A 12,911-nucleotide genomic window follows, 5' to 3' on the forward strand; every position below is an offset into this window, starting at 1 on the left:
ATAGACCAGGCTGGATAAAAACTGAGGTTCTCCAGCTCATCCAGTGGTTTTACTCGTTTCTTCTTCCGCTGCATTAAAATTCCTCGGAGGTTCTTCACGACGATTACATGACAAGTTGTGTTTTCTTAAAACAAAGCAGCTGGTTGATATAAGACAAACTCCCCCGTGCTGAAGCCAGATCTGCTGACCGCATCTTTGTGCATTCATAGACTACTTTGTTGATTCTGTTCCTGCAGTGGAAAAGGCTGAACAAATGTTCTTCTATGACTGCAATATACCAGGCTACGCATATTGATGTAATATATTTACACCACATTTTACCATCTGTGAAACAAAACCTCAGTTTCAGCTCTGGTCTCACCCCCCTACAAACCCCCTTTTGTCAACTGCGGTCAAGCGAGCCCTCACTTACGAAGTCACAGTCAAGCTAGCCGCCCCGCCAGCCGCACCGAAACTGTGGTTGCACTACTCTTACGCATATTACGGTATAGGTGCCGACTGGCTTAGAAACGAAGTGTTTTCTGTCCTGACACTATTTTACTTCACAATCCACTCCCAGTTTTGGTTTATCTCCACTTTCCCCCCTGTGATCCACAGCCCAAATTACTGTACGGATTTCCAGAAAATTGATAGTAAACTTAACACAATTTACTCTACTGTACTTTTAATATTCTCATCTTTGAGCTCAGATTACAGGAAAACTATAAGAGGTGACGCAGATATCTCACTGGATTATGACTCTGGGTGACCCCCACTCTGCACCCTGTCATCCACAGCAACAATTACTGTATGGATTTCTGATAAAATTAAATCCTATTCCATTACCAAACAAAATGAGTTCATTGAAGTATTTGCTTAACTACAAGAAATTTCTTTCCACACACAATTTAAATTTTTCAAAATGTCATTCACACACCACCTCAAGTAGCAACTTTAGTTTTAGACATTATTTATTCAGTGCTTAATCACAACAATAGTCACCTTAAGGCACTTACGTAATAAGTTAAACCTTACAATAATACATCATATGACCCCCTATGAGCAACAGTGGGAAGGAAAAACTCCCTTTTAACAGGAAGAAACCACCGGCAGAACCAGGCTCAGGGAGGGGCGGCCATCTGCCTCAACCGGTCAGGGTGAGAAATTATATTTCTCAGATTACTGATTTCTCATATTACTACTACACAGTTTAGATATATTGTTATTCATTATCTGTCATCACACAAATCAACCCAAAAAATCAAAAAGGAAATACTTGAGGTACGTGCACAAAGCAAGAATGTTATACACATTGTGTTTTACACATGTGTTCCTCAAAACACCAATAACAACTATAAGCAGATTATTCAAGTAGCTTTCACCGCATGTGGAATTAGGTTACACAAAGCACACACTTCCACTCTGTCTTCTGAGCACTGCTGAGCTGTTCATTTGTCATGTCCAGGCATTCAGAATGGAACCAGCGGTTATCACATTGGATCTGTAAACAAAAACAAATGAACTTTCATAAACACATTACGTAAATAATTCTATGTTTTAATCAATTACAATCTTTAAGACACAGAGTCAAATACTTTGTTGTAGATAACATAAAACAATTTTTAAAAATACTATACCCAGTCAGTGATGGAGGGTCCTGGATTAGGTGGTTTCACCGTTGCACACATGGCACAGTTGTTGTCACTGTCAAATACTAAAACATAACATATTTAATATATATGTTAGTGTTCATCAGTTTGACACAAATAAATATGTCCATTTGAAGAAGATATTACACACCGGAGGCCTCAAGTATTGTCTGTGCAAATGTCCTTCGTGCCTGGGCCATCTCTTTTTTTGTCGTCAAAAATGTCATTTCTGGTTTATTTGGGAATGCTTCCATTACTTCTATGACCATCTGAAATGAAAAACCCCAAAAACAATTAAATGAAAACATCTGCAAATGTTACACTTCCTGTTTACACAATTTAACCTTTTAAGATTATTTTAACTTCCCCCACCCCATCTTCTTATCTAATTTCACAGAAAAATATTATTGCGTTAATGTGGTACCATACCATGACGACCATTACTCCTCAGCTAGAACCATCCCGTTGAAATGGATGTGTCAGTACTCCTCCTCGAAGTCTCACATTCACCCAGTCTGTTTTGTTGTAGCATGTCCTCCTCATTTTGAAGTATTCACTTTGTGAACATAACATACATCACATTTATATAATAATGAAAGATAAAAGTCACACAGAAAAAGACACATATAGTACATATCACTGTTTTTAATGGTGTGTCAGAAAGCCCTGTGCTCTACATTATGTTAGATGAAGTATCAAAATTATTAACATGTTCTTTTAAATCTACAAATGTTAACTGTCTCAAATGTATCACTGCTTAAACACTGTCAGTGGTTTTTTTATTATTTAAAATTACATATGTGTGTAATTTTGAATTATTTTTTTTAAATTCTTTAAAGAACTGATAACCACAGATTTTATTAAACTTTAATCTACAACCATACATTCACCTTTAGAAAAAGACCTCCTAAGTCCTCCTGTCACTTTTCTAATACTTCATGTTATTATGTACATGTAATAACGCATAATTACCGGAATCTTTTGGCTGCACGGTCAGACTCTTCCTGCTCCAAAGAGTTTCTTGAAGGATCGACCAAATACAGACAGCTGTCATCTGCATTTATGTACTGCGATAGATATATAAATTTAAAAAGTACATAAATTTTCAATAATGTGTTATTGAAACAAACTGTTTTCACAGAAATGCTGCTCATACTAACCAGAAACTTCCAGTGTATATTTCCAATGTTCACAAAGGATAAAACGGCTCTGTAGTTGTCAAAGTTCACCTGTGACATATTAGGAATTAATTACAAATTTGCAACAATACCTTTTCCATTTCGAGACATTAATTAACTTTTAAAAAATTAATTCTAGAATATATAAAAACTTTTTTTTACCTTGGACAAGCTTTGTCTCCTGATTAGTTCTCTCTCTCCATAGAGGATCACACCGCTCGTGTAGTGGTTCATAATGTAGATATTATTCCCCTGATTTAGCCGAATGGCCCAGTGGTGCAGGATACTTTCAATGACCTGAGGAGTATAATAAATAACCTTTTATTACTTTGTAAACATGATAAAGTTTTGGAATACAATCTTTAATAAAGATTTTTTTTACTTACGTATACTCAGTATTCAGTCATGAGGATATGCCTGGAATGTCGATCTAAAGTAGTACTTACTGAATGTGTAGGGAAAAACTAATGTCCTGCCCCAGCTTTAACGTTAACCTTATGCAGTACTTTTTTTTTTTTAAATAACTAGTTTACATACCTCTCCAACAAGCCAGCTGTGTGGTCTAAGGGTCAGGAACTCACTGTGACGTATGACAAAGTTGTTACCTCTAATCTGAGATGGGACCACAGAAACAACAACTTCCGTTTCCTGTTGTTTCCACAAATATGCGACCTGTGTTTCAACAAGACAATAGTAACTAAATTCAAATAATTCTTCTTATGAGAACATTCATTGTAATCAATTACAACGGTTTTAAATCTAACTCAAATAAGTATTTAGTCAGCCACCGATTGTGCAAGTTCCCCCACTTAAAATGATGACAGAGGTCAGTAATTTGCACCAGAGGTACACTTCAACTGTGAGAGACAGAATGTGAAAAAAAAATCCATGAATTCACATGGTAGGATTTGTAAAGAATTTATTCGTAAATCAGGGTGGAAAATAAGTATTTGGTCACCTCAAACAAGGAAAATCTCTGGCTCTCACAGACCTGTAACGTCTTCTGTAAGAAGCTTTTCTGTCCCCCACTCGTTACCTGTATGAATGGCACCTGTTTGAACTCATCATCTGTATAAAAGACACCTGTCCACAGCCTCAAACAGTCAGACTCCAAACTCCGCCATGGCCAAGACCAAAGAGCTTTCGAAGGACACCAGGAAAAGTATTGTAGACCTGCACCAGACTGGGAAGAGTGAATCTACAATAGGCAAGCAGCTTGGTGTGAAAAAATCAACTGTGGGAGCAATCATCAGAAAATGGAAGACATACAAGACCACTGATAATCTCCCTCGATCTGGGGCTCCACGCAAGATCTCATCCCGTGGGGTCAAAATGATCATGAGAACGGTGAGCAAAGATCCCAGAACCACACGGGGGGACCTGGTGAATGACCTGCAGAGAGCTGGGACCAAAGTAACAAAGGTCACCATCAGTAACACACTACAACGGCAGGGAATCAAATCCCGCAGTGCCAGACGTGTTCCGCTGCTGAAGCCAGTGCATGTCCAGGCCCGTCTGAAGTTTGCCAGAGAGCACATGGATGATACAGCAGAGGATTGGGAGAATGTCATGTGGTCAGATGAAACCAAAGTAGAACTTTTTGGTATAAACTCAACTCGTCGTGTTTGGAGGAAGAAGAATACTGAGTTGCATCCCAAGAACACCATACCTACTGTGAAGCATGGGGGTGGAAACATCATGCTATGGGGCTGTTTTTCTGCCAAGGGGACAGGACGACTGATCCGTGTTAAGGACAGAATGAATGGGGCCATGTATCGTGAGATTTTGAGCCAAAACCTCCTTCCATCAGTGAGAACTTTGAAGATGAAACGAGGCTGGGTCTTCCAACATGACAATGATCCAAAACACACCGCCCGGGCAACAAAGGAGTGGCTCCGTAAGAAGCATTTGAAAGTCCTGGAGTGGCCTAGCCAGTCTCCAGACCTCAACCCCATAGAAAATCTGTGGCGGGAGTTGAAAGTCCGTGTTGCTCGGAGGAATGGGCCAAAATACCAGCTACTGTGTGTGCAAACCTGGTAAAGACCTATAGTAAACGTTTGACCTCTGTTATTGCCAACAAAGGTTATGTTACAAAGTATTGAGTTGTATTTTTGTTATTGACCAAATACTTATTTTCCACCCTGATTTACGAATAAATTCTTTACAAATCCTACCATGTGGATTCATGGATTTTTTTTTCACATTCTGTCTCTCACAGTTGAAGTGTACCTCTGGTGCAAATTACTGACCTCTGTCATCATTTTAGGTGGGGGAACTTGCACAATCGGTGGCTGACTAAATACTTTTTTGCCCCACTGTATGTGTCAAGCAGGTACACAGGCCTTTTGTTTTGCATATTATTTTATTTCCACTTTAGGGAAGCTGTTGGCGTCTTTTTGTTTTAGTAATGTCTTTGATCTGGCTCAGCCGCCCGGTTCTCGTCCCCAACATTTTTCTTTTGTTAAGCTTACTGTTATCAGGGCATGGTAAATGAACAGTAAACCTTGCCTGATTACTAATCTTCCCGTTTCCCTCTCATTGATTTATTTGGGTTGTCATGGAAGAAGTATTAAACAATGCCTTTTATTAGAACATAAGCATTGATATGCAGTAATTGTATTTGAATTAGTTAAATATGAGTGGGCAACTCTGACCATGACAAGACTGCATTTACTTTAAGGAATTAATAAAAAAAATGTAGACATATTGTTGTCATTATTTTTACTCTTCAATTTGATGTGTTTTTTCTTTAAGATAGTATCAGAAGTTGCTCCTCCACCATGAAAAAAACCCAGCTGCATGTATTCTTTTACTACAGCCATGATTCTCCTCTGTGGTCTTCCTCACTCATCCTGTTTGGAGCTTAATGTTCAAGATCCTTCATCTATTAAAATTACAGAAGTAGAAGAAAGTAATCATCAGAGCAGGAATCATGATAAATGATAAATAGATTACCAGTACATAAAAACATAACATTTGCATAATTTCTCTGATAACCCTGCATTGGATGGGTTTATTAACGGTGGGCTGAAATTGTACTATAGTCTGCAGATGAGGAACTTTTTTGAGTGTTGAATTAAATGTCCTCCACAATCTGTATATGAATTGTCATTAAAACCATAGAGATTCTTACTTATAAAGGAAAGAAAAGTGTGACAATGCCCATCAACATATAGTGTATATTTTTTGAAACATTACAAAGATACATGTAATTCTGGGTTCACCTGAATTACAGATTAGACTGGTGGACAAACAGAGATGCTGTGTACAACTGGTGACAGCATCAGTGACAGGGATGCCAAAAGGAAGAACAAATTTATCAGCAAGGCTGGAAGCAGAATTAGGAGGCGTCATAGTCAGCGAGGGTCAGAGATCAATGAACAAATTTCCCACTTTCTTGGATAATGCATCACCCTCAAAAGGATTCAAAATTTGGGCCATGAAGAACAGTTCAGGAAACCTCTTTTATTGTTTCATCTGTGAAACTGTATAAATGAAATGTAAATTATGTTAAAGGCAAACACATTTGTAAGCAATAAGAAACAAACATGCTTTGCATTATGTCTTTAAACATCTGTATGGACTTGATACAATATTTATTAACTGAATTTAAAAACATGTCTTACATAGTGGGAGTATTTCTTTTACTGATGATATTTCAATGATATGTATTTTCTATGACTAAATAATGCTCTAACACATGGCAATAACAGCAGATGTGGCAATTTTGTAATTTGTTGTATAAATTTGATATTATTTTAGGCAGTATATTTTCTTAGCCTTTATCATACTCTGTCAACACAGCAATCTCAGAAACCGTACAGTAATTTTGGCTGTGGATCACAGGGTGAAGAGTGGCGACAGCCTAGAGTCATAATCCAGTGAGATATCTGCGTCACCTCTTACAGTTTTCCTGTAATCGGAGCTCAAAGATGTCAATATGTAGAGTACAGTAAAGCAAAATGGGAAGATTTTACTATCAATTTTCTCAAAAACCGTACAGTAATTTTGGCTGTGGATGACAGGGTGCAGAGTGGGGGTCACCCAGAGGCATAATCCAGTGAAATATCTGTGTCACCTCTTACAGTTTTCCTGTAATCTGAGGTTAAAGATGAGAATATATAGAGTATAGTAGAGTAAATTGTGTTAAGTTTACTATCAATTTTCTGGAAATCCGTACAGTAAATTTGGCTGTGGATCACAGGGTGAAGAGTGGGGGTCACCCAGAGTCATAATCCAGTGAGATATCTGTGTCACCTCTTATAGTTTTCCTGTAATCTGAGCTCAAAGACTAGAATATATAGAGTACAGTAGAGTAAATTGTGCAAAGTTTACTATCAATTTTCTCAAAAACCGTACAGTATATTTGGCTGTGGATCACAGGGTGCAGAGTGGCAACGGCCTAGAGTCCGAATCCAGTGAAATATCTGTGTCACCTCTTACAGTTTTCCTGTAATCTGAGCTCAAAGATGAGAATATTAAAAGTACAGTAGAGTAAATTGGGCAAATTTTATTGTTAATTTTCTCTGAATCATACAGTAATTTGGGCTGTGGATCACAGGGGGGAAAAGTGGAGATAAACCAAAACTGGGAGTGGATTGTGAAGTAAAATAGTGTCAGGACAGAAAACACTTCGTTTCTAAGCCAGTCGGCACCTATACCGTAATATGCGTAAGAGTAGTGCAACCACAGTTTAGGTGCGGCTGGCGGGGCGGCTAGCTTGACTGTGACTTCGTAAGTGAGGGCTCACTTGACCGCAGTCTTTTGTCACCATGCTGCACCATAGCCGGGTGAATTAGGTAGCGGGCTACGTATTAACCTCTATTCATGTGACAACATCAAATCGTGGCTCACATCAAACTGTCACTGCAGAAAAAACTTAGAGATGCACAAAAAAATTCTCATTACTACAAGCCTAAAAAAAAAACCTGCTGTCAGCGCAAACATCTGGCAAAGCTCATCTCTCCAAAGAAAGTGAAGCTTGTTCCATTTCCCGGTTTTTGGTGTAAAACAACAACCAGGCCAAAATAAGAGCACTCCGCAGAGCTACATTTAGAGCTATTTGAGATTGTGGTTGTGTGTTTTAGAGAAAGAGGGCAGGGCACCACACTGTGACGTCGCAAACAGTCTGGACTGGATCAGAGAGGCGAGTCGGCTCCACAGCAGCGGCTCTCCCTTCCCTCGCTGCCAGTTCTATCCTAGTGTCCCCCCCAAGAAACCACTCGCACCGCAAGTTGTTTCAATGGGGCAGAACTGGCTGAAAATAGGAAGGTTATACATAGAGGTCACAATTTGTCAATGTCCACGACCGAGGTTTCTGTGTGTATATGTGACTGCGAGAGAGAAAAGGGGAGATAATGAGTTATTATTAGCTCGATATCAATTTTCTCCCTCTAATAACCTTAATGTCAGAGCTGAGTTCGTCTCATTGGGTCGACCTGGTTACCATGGCTACTCATTTAGCACTGATTGTCATGTGCGATATTCACCACTGTTATAGCTCATACAGTTGCAAAGCAGAATTAATAGAGGACATCCCAGCAGGTAATTATAATTGGAAAGGTAAACACAGCAGACTAGCTGCTTGTGTGTGTGTGTGTGTGTGTGTGTGTGTGTGTGTGTGTGTGTGTGTGTGTGTGCACAGTATTCAAGCACACTGCAGGTAATCTTGCTTTATTGCTCACAGATGTGGAAACACGTTCATATGACAGTAACAGGCTACAGTATGTTATTCTGTATTAAATGACCACTTTACCAAATTATTATTTTTCTTTATAAAAGAAATCTGAGTTGATTTTACAGAACGTTCATGAGAAAGGTGACATTTGATCAGCTGCTCTCTGTTGGGTCTGTCTTTCTGTATATCACAGCTTCAGAGGTCACGTGCACTTTCACTGTCGTCGCATCTTTGGGTTATGGCTTCCTCTCCGAGTATGTGCAGTACTTTACACAATGAGACATGTTTACAAGCACGTCTAAGACAGACTTTCTTCTTTATGGTTTTCCATGGCATCTTTCTCTTTCTTTTTTACATGTGTGTGGATGTGTGTGCCCCACAGGGAGCTGAGTGCCAGGTCAGAGCCAGTAGCTGAGTGATGCTGTCAGCCTGCTAAGCCTTTGTGGATTACACTAAAGTGGGCCCCTGGGGTTGCTCAGACATCAGCGCAGCTCTGCCCAGTTTTGGTCAAAGCATAGCACAGCTGTTACTGAGCTTCCTTTTCCATCTTCACCCCGTCTGTGTATTGATAACTTTACATTGACATCTAAGACTCTGGGGATCTGCTAGACACCCAAGAAAGACGCAACGCCAACTGCAAGAAACCGAGCATGAATGCAGGAATACTCTTTTGAAGGTAGGCGTGGAGGCTACAAGATGAACATTGTCTGATACTGATGTACACAATCAGTACAGAAAATGCTCAGAGACGTGATTTTACTGACTTCATCCTTACTTTGAGGAGCTTCAACAGATTTATGAGTTTCACCTTAGACAGCAGGAGAAGTTTATTTTAAAGGCAACAATGACAAGGACAGAAAAAAGCGACAGATTGCTGAATTACGGAGTAAAAGTAGAGGAAATAACAAAGGAAGCTCACAGACAATGACTGATGAACTACTGTTTCTGCAGATGAAGTCATTTTCTTTAATGCTCTTATTAATGAAGCATATCATAGAAGTGTTGAGTGTCAGATTTAAGAGACCTGGTGGGTCCTTGGCCACCAGCAGTAATCAGTCAGAAGCACCTTTGCACACTCTCCCACACCACAACAAAAAGCCACCCAAATCTTGACATAAAGATTAGAATAAGAATGTTATTAATAAATAATTAACTTAATTAATGTGTTGTTGCAATAGTAATCCTGCTAGTAATCCTAGCCTCTATCAGGGGCAAGCAGCTGATTATGTTATATGAGAAAAGACAATTAAAATAGATGATAAATGTTATAAAGTGCTGCAATCATAAAATACAGGTGTGCAGTCATGGATATACTTTAAAGCATACAGTCGGGGGAAACCTGATGCGCCACATTGACTGAAGCAGAGTGCCAAGGATTAAGACTGAGGAGGAGCATTTGCTTCCAGATTTGTGAAATCTATCTGAGAGCGACACAAACTTATTAATTTGCTGTGTTGAAAATAAGTACAGTAAATGGACCGTGTTATTACCGCAAATGAGAGCGGAGGCCCAGTCGTGGCATTACGAAACAGAGAGAAACGTGTTGCTGCCAGTTCATTTATTAAGGAACGGCGCTGCAAAAACTCCCCCGCACAGGTCACACAGGATGCACTTGCAAGAACTAGAATCGACACATGCACTCATCATAAGTTTTACCATCACAGAAAAATGTTATAGACCGCAGAAAGACATATTTTCCAGCAGCTTTGGCCATCTCTTCTCCTGATGACTGACACCTGGGCTAGTTAGTGCCCTCATTAAAAAGCACTTAATGAAATAAGGTGTTTAAACGGGGGTTTTACACTGAGGTCTTTGTGGTTAATGAATCAACACAGCGCAGATGGAAAAATGGAATAGTTGGATATACAGGTAAAGTCTCACTAGATCCCATAAACCTAACACCTTTTAAAGGTGAATATCCTTCTGTAAGGGACTGCTTGTGGAACATTCACATTTCCTATTGGCTCTGACTCTTCGTGGAGGTGGGGGGGCTTGGAAAGGTCACCTCAGTCCCACGTATTGTGTGTCGTGTTTATTTGTGTGATTCGGAAAGGACCAAAGCATTTCTAAAACGCTGCTTCTACATTTTAGCAGTAATTATAAAACGAATAAACACTGTAAGGGAGATTTTGAATTTCTCAAGTCTGACGATAGTTTGTTTTTCAGATGAACTAAAGAGGAACTGACTTTATGAGAAATTAATTGTGCTCAGTGGATCCAGTAGCCTCCGTAGCCTCGCTGACCTCAGAGAAAGATCGTCGCTCTCATCATCACCAACTGATTCTGTTTAACAAGCTGACAGAGGGCTTAATGAGAAACATTCCTTTTGATAAACAGCTAAAAGGCTAAAAAAGTTTAAAGAAAGTTGGAGATAATAGAAGATAATAGGACAGACGTGAGACAGAGAGGGACCAAAAACAAAAGCTATGAAGGAGATATGAAGGGACTCTGCTTTGGTGATTTCCTCCTTAAAATGTTCAAAGGTCAGACAGCGGTTAGCAAAACGTGCTTGTTCCAGTTTGATCAAAGCTCCCAGTTTTTGGATCGAATGTCAATCAGCGCATACGTCCTTATCAGCGTTTGTTGTTTTTGAAACATGAATGTTTTGTAAGTTGAGCACTAAACTAACACAAGCATTGTGCAAGTCTTAGTTGGATTTTTGTGACATGTGGATGCAGGTGTCACTGTGAAGTTTCTGGTCACATGTACGTGCACGTATGTGTTATGAGAGAGAGTGAGGGTTGCATTAGTGCACTGGTTGAAAACAAGCTTTTTTCTTGCTTCCCTTCAATGTAATCTATCTCTCATGCTCCCAGCGCCATTAAATACTATATTTCAGACTCCAGTGTGATGAAAATCTGAAAAATTATAGGTCTGAATATGGAGTAATAAAAAAAGTATATTTATTGTGATGTTAATTAGATACATGTCTATAAAGTCTCCAAATCAAACAGTTAAGCCCACTTAATCATATTAGAATACAAAATGTTTCAAGCGTTGGTTTAATTTGTAACACGGAGCATATGCAATGGAAACTTCAGTAGAAAAAGATCTGAACCCCAGAGAGTGCACGTGCATGCATGTGCACACACATTCTGAATGCTTGTGGCAGCTCACTGACCCGCTCCGTGTGCTGTGTAACTCCTGTTCTCAGAGGCCACCCTTCTTCAGCCATTCGGTTATCCAACTCACATCAAAGCTGATGGAAGGCTGGCCCGTGGCCCAGCGCCATGACAGACTGGCGGGAAGCCCGGAACTCGAGCCCCTGGCTTGAGGCCTGCAGGCCTGGGGCTGGAGGTTGACAGGGCCCGGCTATGAGGGCCTGATGAATGGGTTCTGGCACTCGGCTGGTGATGTGTGTGCGTTCGTGTGCGTGCACGCACACAATACTCGGGCTTTCAGGGAAACGTTTTGATTGGCTGTAGTGTCAGGCAGAATGAGGCAGATCAGCTTTAGGTCTTCTTACACCCAGAAATTTGGTTCCCCAGGGTCTCACAGACAAATGCAGAAAGATTAGTGCAAACACATACCACACAACAGTGCACATCATTACATGCGAGGCTCCCCTGAGCCCTTATCCTAGATGGAAGACATTATTCACCACTGACACAGTGAATAATCACGTGCCTTTGAATCCTCATACACTTTGACTTGAATTCATATAGTCTGACTTCAGTTTAGAGCTTGGAGACAGACCAGTTATCTCATTTATAGGAAATACCTCAGATTTACTTGGAATCCATTTTCCACAGCTGCACAAATGCCAAAGTGGAAGCTAATTTCACAGCAAACAAGATGAAAACACATCGGCACAGAGACCACGTTCGACATTTGAACTCAAAATCTAAAATGCATGTGACACAGTACATTATCCGCTAAAGCACACCGAGTTAAGGCACAAACTTGATGTGCCGCTAATCCTATTCTGTTGTTGATTAATAATGTGTACATGTGTAGAAATATCAAAATGACACCTCTGGACTATGAAGAAAAGGGCATAAGATAAAAGAAAACACCTGAAATTGTTCCAGATTGGCTTTGAAAGTTAAAAAGTTACAGACAATAGAATAAGGAAATTCTTTCTGACTCAAAAGCTCAAATATGAAACATGGAGAAACATATTCAGCCCTGCAGCAAAACGGGGGAAATATCTGGTGCCAATATTTTCCTCACTGTCTCATTTTTTTCCCTCAGCCCTTCACTCTTACACTTCATGTACTTCACTATCACACTAATTCTATATTTCTTCTCTCCCCCGTGGCTCTCCCAAACTTTCTTTTGGATATCAGTGCGGAGAAATATGGCTTCCTGTTTATATAGAAGACGGCCAGAAATGAAAGTGAGAACGGCGCTCTGCCCACAAACAATACATGGCATTGGTTTCATCATGCTCTTCTCCAGGATGAAAGTCTTGTGTGTGCACTCTTT

At 39.9% G+C, this 12,911-nt stretch overlaps 1 pseudogene; it reads right to left on the minus strand.

Moving 5' to 3' along the window:
• Positions 1 to 1,372: 1,372 nt before the first annotated feature.
• On the minus strand, positions 1,373 to 11,658 carry LOC146610185 (uncharacterized; annotated as a pseudogene).
• Positions 11,659 to 12,911: the final 1,253 nt, after the last annotated feature.

Source organism: Diplotaxodon limnothrissa, linkage group LG20 (genome assembly GCF_057381915.1).
Source record: "Diplotaxodon limnothrissa isolate DT_005_m linkage group LG20, D_limnothrissa_male_GT1.1, whole genome shotgun sequence".
Classification (NCBI taxonomy): Eukaryota; Metazoa; Chordata; class Actinopteri; order Cichliformes; family Cichlidae; genus Diplotaxodon; species Diplotaxodon limnothrissa.